The sequence below is a fragment of the Primulina tabacum genome, unplaced genomic scaffold (genome assembly GCF_025594145.1).
Source record: "Primulina tabacum isolate GXHZ01 unplaced genomic scaffold, ASM2559414v2 Contig533, whole genome shotgun sequence".
Classification (NCBI taxonomy): domain Eukaryota; kingdom Viridiplantae; phylum Streptophyta; class Magnoliopsida; order Lamiales; family Gesneriaceae; genus Primulina; species Primulina tabacum.
The window spans coordinates 32112-52001 of NW_027459776.1; the positions used below are offsets into that span (position 1 = coordinate 32112).

Sequence of the window (19890 nt, forward strand, 5' to 3'; positions counted from 1 at the left end):
ACTAAAATATAAAAATAATATCAGTATTAGTAAAATTTTATGTACAAATCATCATGACTCCAAATTTAAAATTACAAATAAAATTAAATATTAATTTCTTATCTTAATATAATTGCAGAATATTCTCTACTACTTTGAAGAAAAGATATCAAAAGTGGAAAACAAAACAAAATCGTGGTACGAGACATACAACAATTATATGAAAGTTTAATCAAAACAACTAATGGAGACAGTTGCCCAAAGTGTTTGGACATCAAAATCAATATAATTCTAAGGATATCATAATGAATAATACATAGAGTTCAATTAAAAAACCTAAACAATAATATTAACAGTAATATATTTGTAGATATCATTTGACATTATCAGTCCAAGAAAATGAGCATATTACAAAAGTAACGTTGCTTGAAGATACTACTACAATGTTAGTTAGATACCAGTCAAGGATTTCATCCAAAAGGTAACAAATTATCCCATTTTTAAAATTTAAAAATATTTATTTGTTTTTATAAATCATGATAATTCATTTAAAATAATTAAACAAAATAATAAAGTGCATTTAATCAGAGCCAAACATTCAAAATGACTACTTGAACAACTTGAAGAAACACAAACACAAAAATACAAATTTATATTTAGATTAACCAGATATAGTGAAGATCAAAAGGATGACCAATCAGTTATAATACATGCACTGCAGAAAACAAAAGGTGTAGTAGAAGAAAAAGATGAATCAAAGAAAATGTAGAAAACGACAGTCAAGGGAATACAAGAACGAAAAATGAAAGACACATGAAAACCCAATGAACACAAAATTTAAAGTATCTCTTATGTAATCGGATATTGTTAAGACAAAACCATTGATTATATCATGTAAATTAAGAAATCGATAATAATATCTTGGATATGGCCAAGTATAATCATATATTTTTTCATAAGTATTTTGGCATTGAATCAAATATCTGCAAGTTAATTAATGAGAAAAAATTCATTAACTAGAGCATATATTCAATAGATAGTAGAAACAAATAGCGCTAGTTTGAAAATGAGGCCATGTAGTTCAGCTAAGTAGGCTTCATTTGTCAGCACTGAAATAAATTGTAGCCATCAGAAGACACCACAATTGGCTTTTCACCTTCAGACTCACTTCGACATTGCGAATTCTAAATCCCATAATGCTCGGTCGGGGCGCTACTGTTACTACTGGAGAAGCTGGATAAACCACAGATGGTAAAGGCAGAACAAAGAATAAGATAGCAAAATTTATAAATCTGAATAAGTTGAGGGGGAGTTTCTTGAAGGTTAGAAAATTTGCAGACCCGCAACTGTTGAATTTGGTCTTGGCCCAAGGGAAACTTGAGCACCAGGGGAAGTAGATGGCAAGGAAGCTCCTTGAAACAAAAACCAAATTAGTCGAGTATCAAAATAATGCTTATAAAAGTCGCTTGCTGGTTTTTCTTGCTTCATTCTTTACATTTTTCATTCTAATATTGTATGCCACCTTTTTAAGCATCAATATATTTTTTTTCTTAAGTTTAGGAAAATAAATGTTGCATTAGACGTTTGGTTTTTTATTCCATTCATGTAAGAAAAAAAGAGAATGGAATTAAATAATTTGATTATGAACTGGGCATTGAATTAAAAGCAATCCAAAATCTTAGATTTCAAGATGGTGCTGCATCTTCTTTTCTGTAAATGCGAATGGACTGTATGGTCCTTCATTTATAGGAAGGAATTAAATAATAGTTTAACATACATACCTCCGCAAATAGAAGGGTCTATTTGGAGATTGCACAGCTGAGGCAACTCTAGAGCAAGCGTTGTGTTGATAGGAAACGAACTCAAGGCAGACGGGTCATTGAGGAATGGACAAAGGCAAGTTAGGCTTCTGGCCGTAGAGTTGGTTAAGACTATCACAACATGACTGCACTGGTGAAGCTTCCACGCCTTGCATGAACGGCGCACATGGGGCTAAACTTAGCAAATTCGGCCCACACTCAGCAATTGTGTTATGGGCAATGGTCTTTAGGGAAACACAATGGAGAAACACAAGAAAGAGCGATATGGGGAGAAGAGGGAGATGAAAAGGCATTGCACAAGTTAGGTCGGTAACGCAAGTTTTGCTTGTGAGTTTTGAGGCGAATTCGCCATTGATTTCATGTTAGCTAAATAGACGAAGAGTGCATTAGTTGGGCATGAACTGCAGAGCCATGCAATAGGTGCATGATCTCTTGACACAATTTTGTATGACCTCTCAAGCTACTGTCTAGGTTTCACTATTTTTTTCATTTCTCTGTTGTGTCTATCATTCATATTTTCTGGTAAAGAAAATGTGTGGGATATGAAGTTTAGCAAAACCAGACAGCTCATTTAAGTATCGGTAGAAATATTCATTCAGAATTTGTGTATCATAGATAAAGATTTGTCATGCGTATTGATTATGAGAAGTTAAAAAAAATCGCAAACTCGTTAAATTTGATACAACTTGTAGATAATTAAGAATATTACGAAAAATGATACAAAGAATGTCACAAAAAATTTGGATTCTTAAACCATACACATATGTGTGATTTGATGAGGTTCTATTTCCACCTCAACTATTGTATTCTACTTCTTGCTACACCAATAAAACCTCTTTTTTCCTAATTAGTTGTTATTTCTTTGTTAGCCTTTATAAAATCTTCCTATTTTTTAGAGATTTAAAAAAAAAATTGTTCCATTAAATATTAATAGTCATCAATGACTTAAAATATTTAAATTTTGAATATTATACATAAAGATATTAATTCTTTAATGCAATAAGAAGATCGTCTGAAATAAATAATTGTTGTCGTAGAACCTTTTATTCTAATACATAAACTGGCCATAGATAGATGAACAAATCATAATTCTTTTCTATTCTTTATTTATTTTGATTATCACCACTTTTAAGAATCATTAAATCCTATAAACGATAGATCATTTCGTCCAAGTTTCAAAAAAAAAAATTTGTGGGCATAGATTTCTGGGTTTCTGGGAGGCTCAATTTTATGCTTGGATCTATTGCTTGATGTATTAAGAAATAACATTTTAATATATTTTGATCTTTTAAATTATTGTTTATTAAGCAAAAGATTTTAAGATATGATTTTTAAATTTTCGATTATGTTAAGATATGGTTTACGTAAGAGTTTAAATCTAATAAATAGTCATCAAATAAATATAATAATTATCTTACGAGCCAAACTTTGAAAAAAAAAAATGTAAACCAAAAAATTTTTTAAAACTGATCAACAATATTCTTTAAGATATAAAACTTATCTTTAATTTATCTCCAAATTCGAATAGAATGTTTTATATATCTCTCTATATATATATATTCCTCTATTGATTTTTCTTTCTCTCACGAACTTGGCCTAGATAAAAAACTTAGTTTCAACATGCAGCAGCAGACGATGATTAATCCGGTCACGGTGGGGCTTCGTTTCAATCCCACAGACACAGAACTCATGCTCCTTCTAAACAAGAAGATCAATAACCACTCACTGCAGACTATATCCGCACCGTAGATGTTTACAAGTATAATCCGTGGGAGTTGGCCGGTACTTTCTTCTTTCTTCAGTCTGTATTGGATTAGATTATAAAATAGATTTGTGATATATTGTGTGGTGTGTGCATGATCGTGATCAGTGGGTGGATTGTAGAAATTTTGTTAGAATTAAGGAGGGCGGTTTACTTTGTTATATATGCTTGCATGTGTGTTTTGATGTTTTTGACTAACTAATAAAGAATTTTATGTTTTCAAAAAATATTTTTATCTGTTGCAGATACTAATACAAGTTGGGGGGATGATGGATTAATGTACTTTTTTACCCCGAGAGACCGGAAGTATATGAATGGCAGTCGACCGAACCGAGCCGCGGTGATGGATTTTGGAAGGCAACGGCGATTGGTAAAAAAATATGTGATAATAATGAATGTATTGGATTGAAGAGGACCTTGGTTTTTTACCAAGGGAAGGCCTCCAATGGAAAGAAGACTAACTGGATAATGCACGAGTACACTATTAACCAGCCTCCGAGACATCCGACGGGATCCATGCGGGTAAGAACTCTCTCAACATGTTTTTGTAAATATGGCCGGTCCTTTTTCCCGCAATTTTCTCAAGTCCGATCCATTCCGACATGTTTTTTTATGCCGTGTTTGTTCGCCACTTTTCAGCTAGATGACTGCGTTCTGTGCCGGATTCGTGAGAGAAAACCGGCCGCCGCCGCTTCTGATTCTTGTAAAACCATACGCGAGACTTCTGAAAGTGAGAACCTGACATCCCACAAGCGTTCGAGAACTGAATCTGATCAGCAGCACGACGTTCCAGCGCAACACCATCTTCACCTACGACAGCCGGATCTTCCATTAATGCACCAACAGTTTCAGCAGCGACAGCCGGATCTTCCATTAATGCACCAGCAAAATCAAACTGCTCTGCAATACACGAGTCAGCAGCACGGTAGTGTTCCACAGCAACAACAAAATCAGCCTGGTGGAGAGCTCGATTATTCTGTCCAGAGAAGATTAGAAGAAATAGAACATTTCTTATGGATGATCTAGAAAACGACGACGAAGGTGTACTGATCGACAACTAGTTTGAACGACTCTATCTTCGTGATCAAATCTTGGATTTAGCATTGCTGCCATAGTGCCCACTTCATAATTATTTTATTTGTAATTTTAAATTTGGAGTTATAACAATTTGTAAATAAAATTTTGTATTCATATTATTTTAATATTTTAATGTGATTTTGATTAATGTAGTTTGCTTAGTTATACGTGTGATATTTGCATAAATTTTAATGAAACAATTGAATTTTACGAGAAGTGTTTCTTTAATCGTGTTTATCAATTGCTCAACATTAATGATATTAGTTGAATCTTCGATTTTCTTGTCTATCTCTATATATTTCATTTTCTCTTTGTTGTTATGTTTTCCGACTTATTGATGTTCATGTTTATGTCATTTTTGGAAATAAATTTAAATTATAGTTTCAATCAAATTTTAATAACTTGACTCATTTTCAATTTTGGTATTGAAAATTTTAATTGAATTTTTTTTCACTTAATTTTTAGGCATGCAAACTTATTTATGTATTTGTATGTAATAAACTTCAACAAAAGTTAGTGTTATCCAGTGGATAAAATAAATTAACTGTTTATCATGCTTTCATCTCTATTACTTTATTGCGATAAGCGTTTAGTAGCATTATTGTTGTCACCATGATCATTTCATAAAATTTTATTTATATTAATTCAATGTTTTTGTGATAGACCTTAATTGAAAAATACAAAAAGAATTGAGGAGTTTCTAACTAAATTTTAATAGTTATATTTTTTAAAAAATATTATTATATTTATTTGTGAAATAAAGATATTGGAAAGAAGGAATCATGCTGGGTGTCATTTAGATTACTTTATATATATATATATATATATTATATATATGTATGTATGTTTACGTATGTGTGTAAAAAAAGAATAAGCAAGAACAAGTCTACATAAAATTCAAGTGAAAAAGCGAAAAATTGAAAGGTAAAGTATTATCTTGCCATAAGTAGTGAAAATGCTACAATATAATATTTATGAGATAATAAATCATCAGTTATTATATAGTTGGTGGTTATAAATTATGTATTTTCCAATTGAAGGTTACAAACATTTTTTCTGATTAGACATCTGCCCATGCATTATCTTTTGAAGGCTGCTCATGTAATGTCCCGAAAATTTGAAAGTCCACGTGAACCACATGCATGCAAGTTATTAAATTTCTTTGGTATTTTATTAAATTGTTTTAAAGCATTAAATGCATGTTTATTTTATTAATTCGTGATTAATTTTTTTATGCATAATTATTGCATGGTAGAATTTAATTTCATGAAATTTTAAAAGTTCAATGCGTTAGGGTTTCTAAGTGTATTTCACGTTCGATCGAGGACGGAGACCGGAGAATTCTCAGAAAAAATATTTCATTACATGATTTATTTTTATAAATTCATATAAGGTGTTTTTAAGGGTATTTTTCAAATGGGATTTGATTGGGTATTTTTACCCCGCATGATTTTATTTTTAAATGTACGCAAATTTAATCGAATCGGGTGACGTTCTGAGGTTTCGACTTATATTTTCAAAATATTTTCAACGCGAAATATTTTTCGGGAGTGCGTTTGGATTTAACGGGCCTACTTTTAAGCCTCATGGGCTTAAACATCTTTTAAAATTTAATTAACATGATTATTGTCCACTAATCTTCTAATTAACAATATCATTTAATCCTAAGCATCTCTTTACCTACCCGTAATCCCCCCATCAGCCGATCACCCCTTTTTCCATTCAAAAGCCTCTCGGTTTCATCAAATCTCAGCTGAATAATTCGGTCATCCTCCATTCTTGCAAAGGAAACTTTCGACTACACCAGTCTTGGCAAAGGATAAATCTTCTCGGGTCTCCCTCTTCTTGCTTTGTTCACCAAATCATCCCCAGGCACGCTTGTTACTTTGTTTTGCTTCATACACGTCAATATTACTGTTGTGTGTACGAACCTTCATGAAATCATTTGATCTAGTTAAGCACATGGATAATATTTCGGTTTTTGCACCATTTCTATGCATTATATGTTATGTTATTCATATTTTCACGTTGAGTGCAAGGGGGCTGTCTCATGGCTTGCTGAATGGGTCCCTTTACTTGTAAGGTTGCTGTCTTTGGGTTGGGAACGATCTGTAGGGGGTGGGGACTAAAAACCGTGAGTTTACAGCAAGGGGGTTTGGATGGTTTCGGTGGATCGCGCGCAAAGGGGTAAGATCGGGCTGTGCATGTGCTCAAACCCAACCCAGCCATGTTTCAGACGGTGTAGAGCCTAGTGTGTTGTTAGGAGGGAGTCATGGAATTTTGGTTGAGGGAGAAGCTCGGTCTTCAGAGGCTTGGTGTGAGTTGGGAAGAAGGTGATAGTTTCGGCCGTTACGGGTGGTGCAGCAGCTGGTTGCTTGGGTTAGGCTTAGTTAAGAAGAGTAGTTAGGTCCTAATGGTGAGTGTTATCGGCTGAACAAGTGGTGGAGTGAGAGAGGACCGAAAGAAAATATGGTTTGGGGTGACATGTGTTGAGATGAGAGCAAGGGAAGGGGATGGCCGAGGGTGGCAAATTTCTTGGAAGTTTCAGCCGTGGTTTTAGGAGCTTGAGTACATGTTTTAGGAGCTTTAAGTGTATTTAAGATATGGTAAACAAATTGGGAAAAATTCGGTCAAGTTTCGAGTCGATTCGGGTTAAAATCGAGACCTCGGTCCAAGTTTTAAAACGAGTCGGTTAAGTTCTGATTTTGGCTCGAGTTTACGTCTAGGAATTCTTATAAATATGTTTTGGGACATTTTAAGGAGTTTGGTAAGTTTCGGGTCAATTTTAGAGGTCCAGGGTTGAAATGATAATTTTCGGGTTTCCAAGGGCAAAATGGTCATTTTGCACCCGGGTTGAGATTTTGGTCCTGACAGCGCCCTGAGCACAAATTTATGATATTTTAAATGTTTATGCATCATGCTCACGATTTTAAGATTTTATGAAGATATACGTCGCATGCTTGGATTTAAGAAAACTTGCATTGGTGCATGATTTTTATAAGTGATGAAAATGATAATGTTTTGAATGACGGGAATTAGTTGTGGCTATCGAAGTATATGTAAATGTTTAAGATGTATATATAAATGCTGATGATGAGGCCTAGGCACAGTGGATGGGTAATCCTGTCACTGATGTCCGACAGCCGCCGGGTACCGCAATTCTATGTATGATGGATCCATCGTAAATGATGATGTACGATAGTCACCTCTAATGAACTGAATTCACTGATGATAAATGAGGAACGATAGAAGATGAATGATGAACGATAAATGATAAACGATGAATGATGAATTATGAATGATGATTATTGATGAGATGTTTTGACACATCATGATTTAACACGACACGTTTATGTTATGTTTTAAAGTTCATGAAAGGTATGTTGAGTATGATATTTTTCACTGCTGTGTGCTATGTATATGTATTTGCTATTAACGGTGCAGGTGTGTTGAGTCTTTAGACTCACTGGGCGTGTGTGATGCAGGTGAGCTTAATGATGAGGGGACTGAAGGTGACGAACTCTGAGTAGGCAGACCTGATGCGGCGACACGACCCGAGGACCGCATATTTTCCGCATTATAATTATTAGATTGAGTGGAGATGAATAATTTCCTACGTTGATGATTTTTAAGATTTTGACTGGTTCATGTTTACTTATGATTTTGGGATGAGTTTGGTTATTTTAAACTGCACTATTTTTTTACTGTCAATATTTAAGATCATTTTTAAATGTTATATTTTTCTGTACAACGCATGCATGAGAAACGTTTAAATGTTATTTCGAAAATGTGAGCTTTAAAAAAAAATATTTCCGCACTTTTAAAACGGTAGACGTTTCAGCTCATGTCATGTTCTCTAACAACTGTTCATGCCATGTGCTTTGTCAGCAGGCATGGCGACCCATATTGTGATGGTCTTGTCATGGGCACCGATTGTCAAGCTAGTGATTTCTAGTCGTGGTGACCCATACTGGCAGGCCTGTCTCCTAGCCATCGGCCCAATGGTAAGGACCTCGATCTGGAAAGATATTTTTCGATTATTAAGTGAGATGAACCCTGGTTAGGCGAGACGAACCCTAGTTGAGTGACTTGTACCCTGGTCAGGGAAGATGAACCCTGGTCGGGTGACCTAGACCTTAGTCGGGTGACCTGAATCTTGTCCGGACAAGATGAACCTTGGTTGAGGGAGATGAACTCTGGTCGGGTAACCTGAAACCTGGTCGACTGATCTGAATCTTGGTCAGGAGAGATAAACCTTGGTCGAAAGAGATGAACTCTGGTCGGGTGACCTAAACCTTGGTCGAGAAAGATGAACCCTAGTCGGACGAGATGACCCTGGTCTGGTGACCTGAACCCTGGTCGAGGAAGATGAACCCTTATAGGGCGAGATGACCCAAATCAGGTGACATGAACTTTGGTCGGCCAAAACGAACCCTAGTCAGGCGATATGACCTTGGTCAGGTGACCTGGCTCTTGGTCGGACGAGATGAACCTGATCAGGTGACTGAACCCTGGTCGAGGAAAATGAACCCGGGTTGGACGAGATAACCCTAGTTGGGCGACCTAAATCCTGGTTGAGCGAGATGAACCCTGGTCGGGCAATATGAATCCTAGTCAAGGAAAATGAACCTGGTCGGGTATCCTAAACCTTGGCTAACTTCTAACTGTGTTGTACTCAGTTTCTCGGGAGCAACTTGAAGTGTGATCATGCTTTAGTCCTTTCTTTCTGCTCGAGTCCAAGGATGACCCGGGCATTTCTAGGTCATCAACACTCTATCCTTAAATAGTGGGGTTAGAGTCTTACTCGCTGTCCAATTAGTCATGCTTGGACTCCGTCGAAAAGGCAGATAATTCTTGTTTTCCGATCGGCTCCGCTGTACTTGTTCTGCTATTGATGAAAATATTCATTTTCTAGCTCAATCATTTCTGTTGGAACATTTCATGTTCGCAGTCTTGATTTTGATGTTAAAAAAATTTGATATTTTGTTTCTAATGATTTACCGTAATGCGCGGGAAGCTGAAACTGATCAGAATTCGAACTGATCAGTTAAACGAGCCGAAACTGAAGCTATCGAGATGCTAACTGAAAACATCAACTTACAGAACCCAGCTGACCAGTTCAACTGACGAGTCAAGTGATTTCACCAGCCCAACTGAAGATCAGTTCAAATGACCAGTTAGGAACATCAATTTGGAATCAATCAGTTGCAGATCAAGACAAGTTATCTTAATGGATTTTAGCTACACACAAGGGTACAAAAGCATCTGTACTATCAAAGGTACAATAATGGACGTTGCAGGAAAGATAAAAGCCGAGAGATTCCTGGAGACATGTCAGTAAAGTCAAGACACATATATCAAGGAATGCATTTAAGCTGCAACGATCACTTGTGATGAATCTTGGAGTACGGTCTCAATGCCTCTATAAATGCAAGCTCAAGACCATCAGCAAACAGAGTTAACATAAGTGTGAAAAACAAAGAGGGCACGCATATTGCATAACAGCTTACAAGAAGCAATCATCCCAGAGGGAACACTTCATCGTATTATCAGCTTAGATTAGAAGCACAATTCCCTCAGTGTGTGAGAACACTTTCGTGTAGTTTTCAGATATCAGTTTTCACACACTCACACTCACCACCACTCAAATACAGTCTTGCACAAAGATAATAAACTTGTGTATGTAGTCTTTGACACACAGATGTTAAACAAGTGTTGGCTGAAAGGTGATGCCTTCAGTCTAGACTAGGAGTTCAGTTAGAAAGTCGGTAAGTCTTAAGCTGGGTGGGTTATTACACTTGTTGTAATTAATCAAAGTCTTAGATGTATCCGAACATCCATAAACATATCTTGTGTTATTTTTGTTAAAATGCTTGTTTTTGCTCTTAACTGATTTGATCAGTTCAGCTGATATCAGTTCAGTTCTACATATGACTGAACTGATATAAGCCAGAACTGATCCCATGTAGTTTTCAGTTACTCAGATGCACAGGATACAAAACATATCGGTGTTCCTTAACGAATGATTATTTCGAGTGTCTTCCGCTTGGTTTGAAAAAACCAAACTCGATTTAATTAATCGGTGTACACATTCTTAGAACACGAGCTATTGCAGCTCTTGGAGAATATTTTGTTTGAAGCACCTCACGGTGTCCAACAAGCGATCCTTTAATTGGTATCAGAGCTAGCTGTTCTATGAAGGATATTTGAAAAATGATATTTTAAAATATGTTTCAAAATGTTATTTAAAATGGATTTAAAAATCCTCTTAAATATTTTATGCGTTTGCCATGAGAAGAGAAAAGGTTCTTGGCTCTGCAATTAACATTGTAGCCACTTCTTTCGACTCATTAACTTTGTTGTTTTAAGCAGCTTGCAGGGTTTTGAATTCAACTGACAGCAGAACAACTAAATTGTTCTGTGGACAAGATTTCAGTTTGTTAGACTTACTTTAATTGTGGTGATAAGAGTCAAAACCAGTAGGTGTTGATAGTAAAAATAGAGAAAAATATAAATAGCAGAAGCACTCGTATCGCTAAAACAGAAGCAGTATTTATCGAGTTTTTCTTAGCTAAACTTAACGTAGCAAAAGCAGAACGTAGCTAAATCAGAAGCAGAACATAACGTCTTTCCTTTGATCGTTACAAGTCTTCATGTTACCGTTACCTCTGATAGTACGAGTATTAATTGCACCATTTAATGCTATATGAAGACATTTAACACGCCTTACTAGTTTTGGTATAAAACAAAAACTGATTATTCTTAAGCTTTCTGCATGTCCCTTTTGCGGTGATAAAGCTAATTCACTCAGAGTCAAAGAAGCCGTTTTGTTTATAAAGGTTGGATTCAAGGTTTTGATATATTAAAGGATCAATCTAATATAGACGACAACGATTATTATTAAAAGGAACACATTCTCTCTCTATCATTCCAGCGTTGTTTTGAGGAATCAAGAACTACTCTTTATCTTCAAGCTCAATATACAGAAAAGCAGCACACTCTTTATAGCAGATATCTGATCCTCGGAGATCGTTTTGTGCTGCTGTTTCTTTATCTCTTCACAAGATATTCACCTTATTACTTCTTACAAAGAAGAGTTTGTAATATGGAAAAGAGTCTTTTCCAGAACATTGTTGTATTCATTATATCGTGTTGTGAAACTAAGAATTTCAGTAGGCGAAGGGTAAGTCCTATTGAAGTGGGTGTGTACAAGAGTTGTATTGTAAAAAACAAAGTCTTTTAGTAATACCTTCTGAAAACAGAAGAAGGAGAGACGTAGAATATTTTGTCTTCGAACTTCCAGAAACAACTATTGTCTACTGCCTACTGTTTTATTGTTTTCACTTCAAACCATCAGATCGTTTCCGCACAAGTTATTGTGATCTGCTGGAAATATATTCGAACAAAGTAAGCTATAATCTCTAACAAGATTCTAGCACCTTTGCAAATACGTCAAAGAAAGGAACGAGTTTATTCATCCCCCTCTAAACTCTAAATCGATCCCCAACAAGTGGTATCAGAGCAGGTTATTCTTGTTCTGAAAATCTACAACAGAAATGACACATTTCAGCAAAGTCCCTATGTTATCAAAGGAGGATTTTGATGATTGAAAGATTAAGATGCAAGCCCATCTTGCAGCCCAAGACGATGATATGTGGTTTGTCATCACAGATGGTCCCTTGAAAATTCTAAAGCCTAATATAGCTATTGCTGATACTGAAGTTGCACCACAAATGGTTGAAAAGCAAAGAAATGAATGGACAAGCGAGGACAAGAACAAAGAAAATCTAGACAATGTTGCTAAGGATATTCTTTACAAAACACTTGACAAGAATACATTCAGCAAAATCAAAATGTGTCCTACAGCAAAAGAGATCTGGGAGAAACTCATCCAAATTTGTGAAGGAATTGAACAGACAAAGGAAAACAAGCTGTCCGTGGCAATGTAAAAGTTTGAAAATCTTAAGATGAAAGCTGGAGAAACTCTAAGCGAATTTGATGATTGATTCAGCAGCTTAGAAAATGAACTAGCAGCTTTGGGAAAGGAACTTGGCAATAGAGAAGTGACACTCAAAGTGATGAGAGCTTTACCCAGGGAATGAGATGTTAAAACAATGGCTATGAGAGTCTCAAAAGATCTGGACAAATTGGAGCTACATGACTTGTTTGCGGATTTGAAAGCTTATGAGTTTGAATTGGAAGTAAGAAGTGGAGAAGAGCCCTTGTCGAATCCACCTACCAAGGCTCTGGTCGGGTGACCTAAACCCTGGTCGAGGAAGATGAACCTTGGTCGAGCGTGATGACCTTGGTCGGGCGAGGTGAACCCTGGTCAGGCGAGATGACTCTGGTCTGGTGACTGAACCCTAATCGGGTGACATGAACTTTGGTCGAGGAAGATGAACTCTGCTCGGGCGAGATGACCCTGATCGGGTGACCTGAACCTTGGTTGGCCAAAATGAACCCTAGTCAGGTGAGATGACCCTAGTCGGGTGATCTGGACCCTGTTTAGATGAGATGAACCCTGATCGGGTGACCTGAACCCTGACTGAGGTAGATGAACCTTGGTCGGACGAGATGAACCCTGGTCGGACGATATGAACCTTGATCGGGTGATCTGAATCTTGGTTGAAAAAGAAGAACCCTAGTGAGGCAAGATGACCCTGGTCAAGTGACATGAATCCTGGCTAACTTCTAGATGTGATCTACTCAGTTTTTAGGGAGAAACTTGGAATCTGATCATGCTTTGCTCCTTTCTTCTTACTCGAGTCCAAGGATGACCCGGACATTTTCATGGCATCACTACTATCTTTTTAAATACTGGGGTTACTCACTGTCCGATTAGTCATGCTTGGACTCCGTCGAGAATATAGTTAATTCTTGTTTTACGATCGACTCTTACAAATAAAAAAGAGCAATTTGAAGAGGATGATGTTCTCTCTGCAGACATGGAAGACTTATCCAATCTAGACAAGACCATTGATCTTTCTTTGATGATGATCCGACTCTAGGTCTTAGCCCCTCCACTGTACTTGTTCAGTTAGTTATGAAAATATTCATTTTATGGCTCAATAATTTCTCTCTGTAGACATGGAAGACTTCTCCAATATAGACAAGACCATTGACTCTTTCTTGAATTTTCGCTAGTTAATCGGTCTAGCAGGGCGATCTTGATCACTGATCGAAGACTAGTTAGCCCCAACACTTTGTAAAATTTTCTAAGAGTTGAAAAGTAACATGGCCCTGATGCCTTTCGGGCTTTATTAATAAGGTGACGATGCCTCATGTCTCCTGGGCTTAGACAAAGTGTCGGGCCCTTATGTCTCGCGGGCTAAAAATAAAGTGTCGTGGCATTACTTCTTCTAAGCTTAGATAATGTGTTGGGGCCTCATGTCTCCCAGGCTTAGATAAAATGTCGGAGCCTCATGCCTCCGGAGCTTAAGCTAAGGTGTCGGGGCTTCATGTCCCCCGGGCTTAGATAAAATGTCGGGTCTCATGCCTCCAAGGCGTAGAATAAGGTCCTAGGGTCTCATGTCACCCGAGCTGAGATAAAGTGTTGGGGCCTCATGTATCTCGGTCTTAGATAAAGTGTTGGAACATCATGCCTCATGGGCTTAAAATAAGGTGTCGAAGCCTCTTTACTCTCGGATTTTGGTAAGGTACTCGGGCCTCATGGCTCCCGCGCTTAGAATATGGTGCCGGAGCCTCATGTCTCCCGGGCTTAGATAAGGTGCTGTGACTCATGTCTCTCGCGCTGAGAATAAAGTGTCGGAGCCTCATGTCATTCGGGCTTAGATAACGTGCCAGGGCATCATATATCTCAGGCTTAGATAAAGTGTCGGGATCTCATGCCTCTCAAACTTAGAAATATTCTGGGGCCACATGTCTCCAGAGCTTAGATAAAAAGTCAGGGCCTCATGCCTCCCGGACTTAGACTAAGGTGTCAGGACCTCATTGATCTCGGGCTTAGATAAGGTGTCGGGGACTCGTGTCTCTTGGGATTAGAATAAGGTAATGGAGCCTCATTTCTCCGGGGTTTAGATAAAGTGTCCAGGCCTCATCTTTCCCAGGCTTAGAATAAGGTTTCGGGACCTCATGTCTCCGGGTTTATATTTCAATGAAATCGTATCTATGTCTATAGATCGGATTTTCCACATAAGATGATGATGATGATTTCCGGGTAGATTGGGTAAGCTAGGTAAGCAATCTAATGAGCAGAGAAGTGTACTTTCCATGTGAAGATTTTTGACTTTGTGAGATGAGCCTGGCCTAGCTTGATAGGACGAGTCCGAGTGGACTGGCTTTGTGGAATGAGCCTGACCTGGCCTGATGGGATGAGCACGGGTGTCTTTCGTGGTGAGATGAGCCCTAGTGTCCTGTAGGATGGGTCTGGCTTAGCCTTATTGGATGAGCTTGGGTGACCTTTCCTGGCTTGGCCTGGTGAGATGGGCCTGGTTGGCCTGACCTGACCTGGTGGGATAGGCTTGGTCTAATCTGATGGGATGAGCCGAGGTGACCTAGCCTGACAAGGTGAGATGAGCATGGATAACCCGGCCTGATAGACGAGTTCGGGTGGCCTGGTGGGATGAGTCCTGCTTGGCCTGATGTGGTGAGCTTGGGTCAGACGATATGTACACACACAATAATAAAATGTCCAGAGGGCGTCAGAAAGGTTTCCAATGTGGTCACCCCGACACTCAAGTCAGTACATTGTTCACTAGGTAGAGAGAGAATTTATTGAATGAAATATCTCATGAAACAAATGAATGAGCAAATCTGGGTATTTATAGGGGAGAATATGATATCGATTATGGTGTCTGAATACTGTTTCTTATTAGACATATACCCATACCTTGTCCTTTGTCAGCAAGCTTTGCGGCCCATACTGTTCTGGTCTTGTCAAGGGTATTAATTGTCAAGCTAATGATTTCGAGGCATGGTGACCCATATTGGCGGGCACGTCTCCTTACGATCGGCCCAAGTGGGAAGGAACCCGATCTCGAAAGATCTTTCCCTGTGATTAAGTGAGATGAACCCTGGTCGGACGAGATGAACCCTGGTCGAGGGAGATGAACTTTGGTCGGGTGACATGAACCATGAAAGATGAATTTTGGCGGGCGAGATGACCCTAGTCGGGTGACCTGAACCCTGGTCGGGCTAGACTGAACCCTGACCGGGTGACCTAAACCCTAGTCAAAGAAGACGACCCTGGTAAGGCGAGAAGACCTGGTCGGGTTCATCATTATCATTATGATGTTTATTATGGCTATTGAGCAAAGTTGTAGTTTGTATACGATTATATATGATTGTTGATAAAGTTTTTAATATTGTACTTGGGCCTCTGGCTCCCGGACTTAGAATATGGAGCAAGAGCCTCATGTCTCCCAAGCTTAGATAAGGTGTCAGTTACTCATTTATCCCGAGCTTTGAAAAAAATGTCGGAGTCTCATGTCTCCCGGGCTTAGATAACGTGTCGGGGCCTCATATCTCGTGGGTTTAATAAAGTGTCGTGACCTCATGCCTCCCGAACTTAGAAGGATTCTGGGGCCAAATGTCTCCCGAGCTTAGATAAAATGTTGGGGCCTCATGCCTCCCGGGCTTACACTAAGGTGTAGGGAGCTCATTCCTCCCGAGCTTAGATAAGGTGTCAGAGCTCATGTCTCTTGGGTTTAGAATAAGGTGATGGAGCCTCATTTCTCCTAGGCTTAGATAAGGTGTCGGGGCCTCATGTCTCAGGCTTAGAATAAGGTGTTCGGGCCTCATCTCTTTGGGCTTATATTTGAATGAAAATCGTATCTACGTCTATAGATCGATTTTCCTTATACGATGCTAAAGATGATGTCCGGATAGATTAGGTGAGTTGAGCGACAATCTAGTGAGCAAAGAAGTGTACTTTGTATATGAAGATTTTTGACTTGATGAGATGAGTCTGGCCTAGCCTGATGGGACGAGCTCGGGTGGTCTGGCTTTGTAAGATGGGCCTGACCTGGCATGATGAGATGAGCTTGGGTGTTTGGAATGGTGAGATGAGCCCGAGTTTCCTGTAGGATGGGTCTGGCTTGGCCTGATGGGATGAGCTTGGGTGGCCTGACCTGGCCTGGTGAGATGTGCCATGATGGACTGACCTGGCTTGGTGGGATAGGCTTGGTCTGATATGATGGGATGAGCCGAGGTGACCTGGCCATGCAAGGTGAGATGAGACTGGATGACCAGGCTTGATGAGATGAGCCCGGGTGGCTGGTGGGATGGGTCTTGCTTGGCCTGATGGGGTGAGCTCGGGTCAGAAAATCTGTACACACTCAACAATAAAATGTCAGTAGGGCGTCGGAAGGGTTTTCAATGTGTTCACTCCGCGCTCAAGTCAGTACTGGGTTCACTAGGTAGAGAGAGAATTTATTAAATACAATATAATGCAATATCTCCTGTAACAAAGTAATGAGAAAACCTGGGTAATTATAGGAAAGAATATGACCTCGATTATGGTGTCTGGACACTGTTTTTTATTAGACATCTGCCCACACCCTGTCCTTTGTCAGTAGGCATGGCGACCCATACTATTCTGATCTTGTCAAGGGTATTGATTGTCAAGCTAATGATTTCGAGGAATGGTGACCAATACTGACAGGCCCGTCTCCTTGCGATCGGCCCAAGTGGGAAAGAACCCAATCTAGAAAGATCTTTCCTTTTGAATAGGTGAGATGAACCCTGGTCGAGGAGATGAACTCTGGTCGGGTGACCTGAACCATTGTTGGGGAAGATGAATCTTGATCGAGCGAGATGGCCCCTGGTCAGGTGAACTAAACCTAGGTCGATCGAGGCGAGATGACCCTGGTCAGGTGACCCGAACCCTGGTCGAGCTAGATGAACCTTGGTCGGGTGACATGAACCTTGATCGAAAAAGATGACCCTGGTCAGGCGAGAAGACCCTGGTCAGATTCATCATGATCATGTTTATAATGGCTATTGAGCAAAGTTGTAGTCTGTATATGATAACGAAAATACATTGAATGTTAATAAACTGTAGCGGTCAAATCCAATATAAATATCAATGTTAACTTAGATGCAATGAAATTAGACTGTGTTTGGACAAACATGTTTTTTTCTTTTCCGTTAGATTAATTAATTTCTGATTTAGTTCTAATTATATTGCTCTTTAACACCATTCGTTCATAATTTTGTGTATGGTTCTGCTTTATTGGGAAGTTATAAATATTGATATTTAACATTCCATTAGATAATATAAGTAAAACAAGTATCCCTTAAATATATATATATATATATATATATATATATATATATATATAATCGTTGATAAAGTTTTTAATATTGTATGTAATTTACACCCACTAATTGTTTGACAATTTTTTATAATATTTTATTTATATAAGTGTTACGTTTTGACAAATACAATAAATGTCACTGAAATTAATTCGATAATGAACCAATAATTAAAAAATTGATAATAAAAATAATAACAATAATAATAAAAATAATTTAAATAAAAATAAAATTTGAGTAAAAAAATGTATAAAATCTTGTAAAAAAAACAATGTATCAAACGATACAAATTCACTAAACAAAAATACATAACACTTTTATATTAAATAAATGTCACTGAAATTAATTCGATAATGAATTAATAATTACAAAATTGATAATAACAATAATAACAATAATAAATTAAATAAAAATAAAATTTGAGTAAAAAATATGTATAAAATCTTGTAAAAAAAATTATTAAACGATACAAATTCACTAAACAAAATACATAACACTTTTATATTAAATAAATGTCACTGAAATTAATTCGATAATGAACCAATAATTACAAAATTTATAAAAAAAAATAATAATTATAATAATAAAAATAAAATTTGAGTAAAAAAATGGATAAAATCTTGTAAAAAAAAAAAAACAATGTATCAAACGATACAAATTCACTAAACAAAATACATAACACTTTTACATTAATTCATTATTAAATTTAACTTTGATGCAATGAAATTAGACTGTGTTTGGACAAACATGTTTTTTTTTCTTTTCCAATAGATTAATTAATTTCTGATTTAGTTCTAACTATATTGCTATTTAACATCATTCGTTCATAATTTTGTGTATGGTTCTGCTTTATTGGGAAGTTATAAATTTTGATATTTAACATTCGATTAGATAATATAAGTAAAACATGTATCCTTTAAATATATATATATATATATATATATATATAATTGTTGATAAAGTTTTTAATAATGTATGTAATTTACACCCACCAATTATCTGACAACTTTTTATAGTGTTTTATTTATAAAAGTGTTATGTTTTGACAAATACAATAAATCTCACTTAAATTAATTAGATAATGAACTAATAATTACAAAATTGATAATACAATAATAACATTAATAATAGTAAAATAAAATTTGACTAAAAAATTGTAAAAAATCTTGTTTTAAAAAAAATGTATCAAACGATACAAATTCACTAACACAAAATACGTAACACTTTTATATTAATTAATCATTAAATTTAATTTAATCATTTAAGAAGAAAAAATCTCAATATCTAATCAGATAACTAAACGGAAATCGATGTTCATTAATGCCGCATAATCAGATATCTATATACTATATAAATATCTCAACCGTTTGAAAATTTTTAGACCAACTTCAAATTCATTATCATCTAAATATTTATTTTTAAAATCAAATGTGTACAATAATGGAAAAAGACAATTATATATCAATAAGTTTGTTGAAAGAAAATCAAAAGGATTTAAAGATACAAGTAATAATACTTTGACAAAGAAATCATATTGGACAAAACAGAATTCAAAATTGATTCGAAAATTCATAGTAGCTGATGATAAGGTAATAATCATAACTTTACATAGATAAAAAAAAGTAATGCGATTGAATTCATAAATTGAAAACATTATAATGATAAATGAACGTTTTATATATATGTAGGGACAAATGATACATTGTCTTCTATTTTCACACATCATCGACAAATTCCAAAATCAATTGCTCAGAAGATATCAAATGTTTGAAATAAATGTGAGAAAAATAACTAAAAATTACCCAAAATGTCAATGAAGACGTTGAACTAGTCATTCATACGAATATTATATGAAAATTTAATTTCAAATCATTTGCAGAAGGATAAAGACAAGGTTAAGTATTGTTAAGTATTGAGAAAAATAACTAAAGATTTGTTAAGCATTTTCTAAATGTTTTGCATCATATGGAACTAAAG

At 36.6% G+C, this 19890-nt stretch overlaps 1 pseudogene; it reads right to left on the reverse strand.

Moving 5' to 3' along the window:
• Window positions 1-1075: 1075 nt before the first annotated feature.
• Window positions 1076-2092, reverse strand: LOC142534460 (non-specific lipid transfer protein GPI-anchored 10-like; annotated as a pseudogene).
• Between the last annotated feature and the right edge of the window lie 17798 nt (window positions 2093-19890).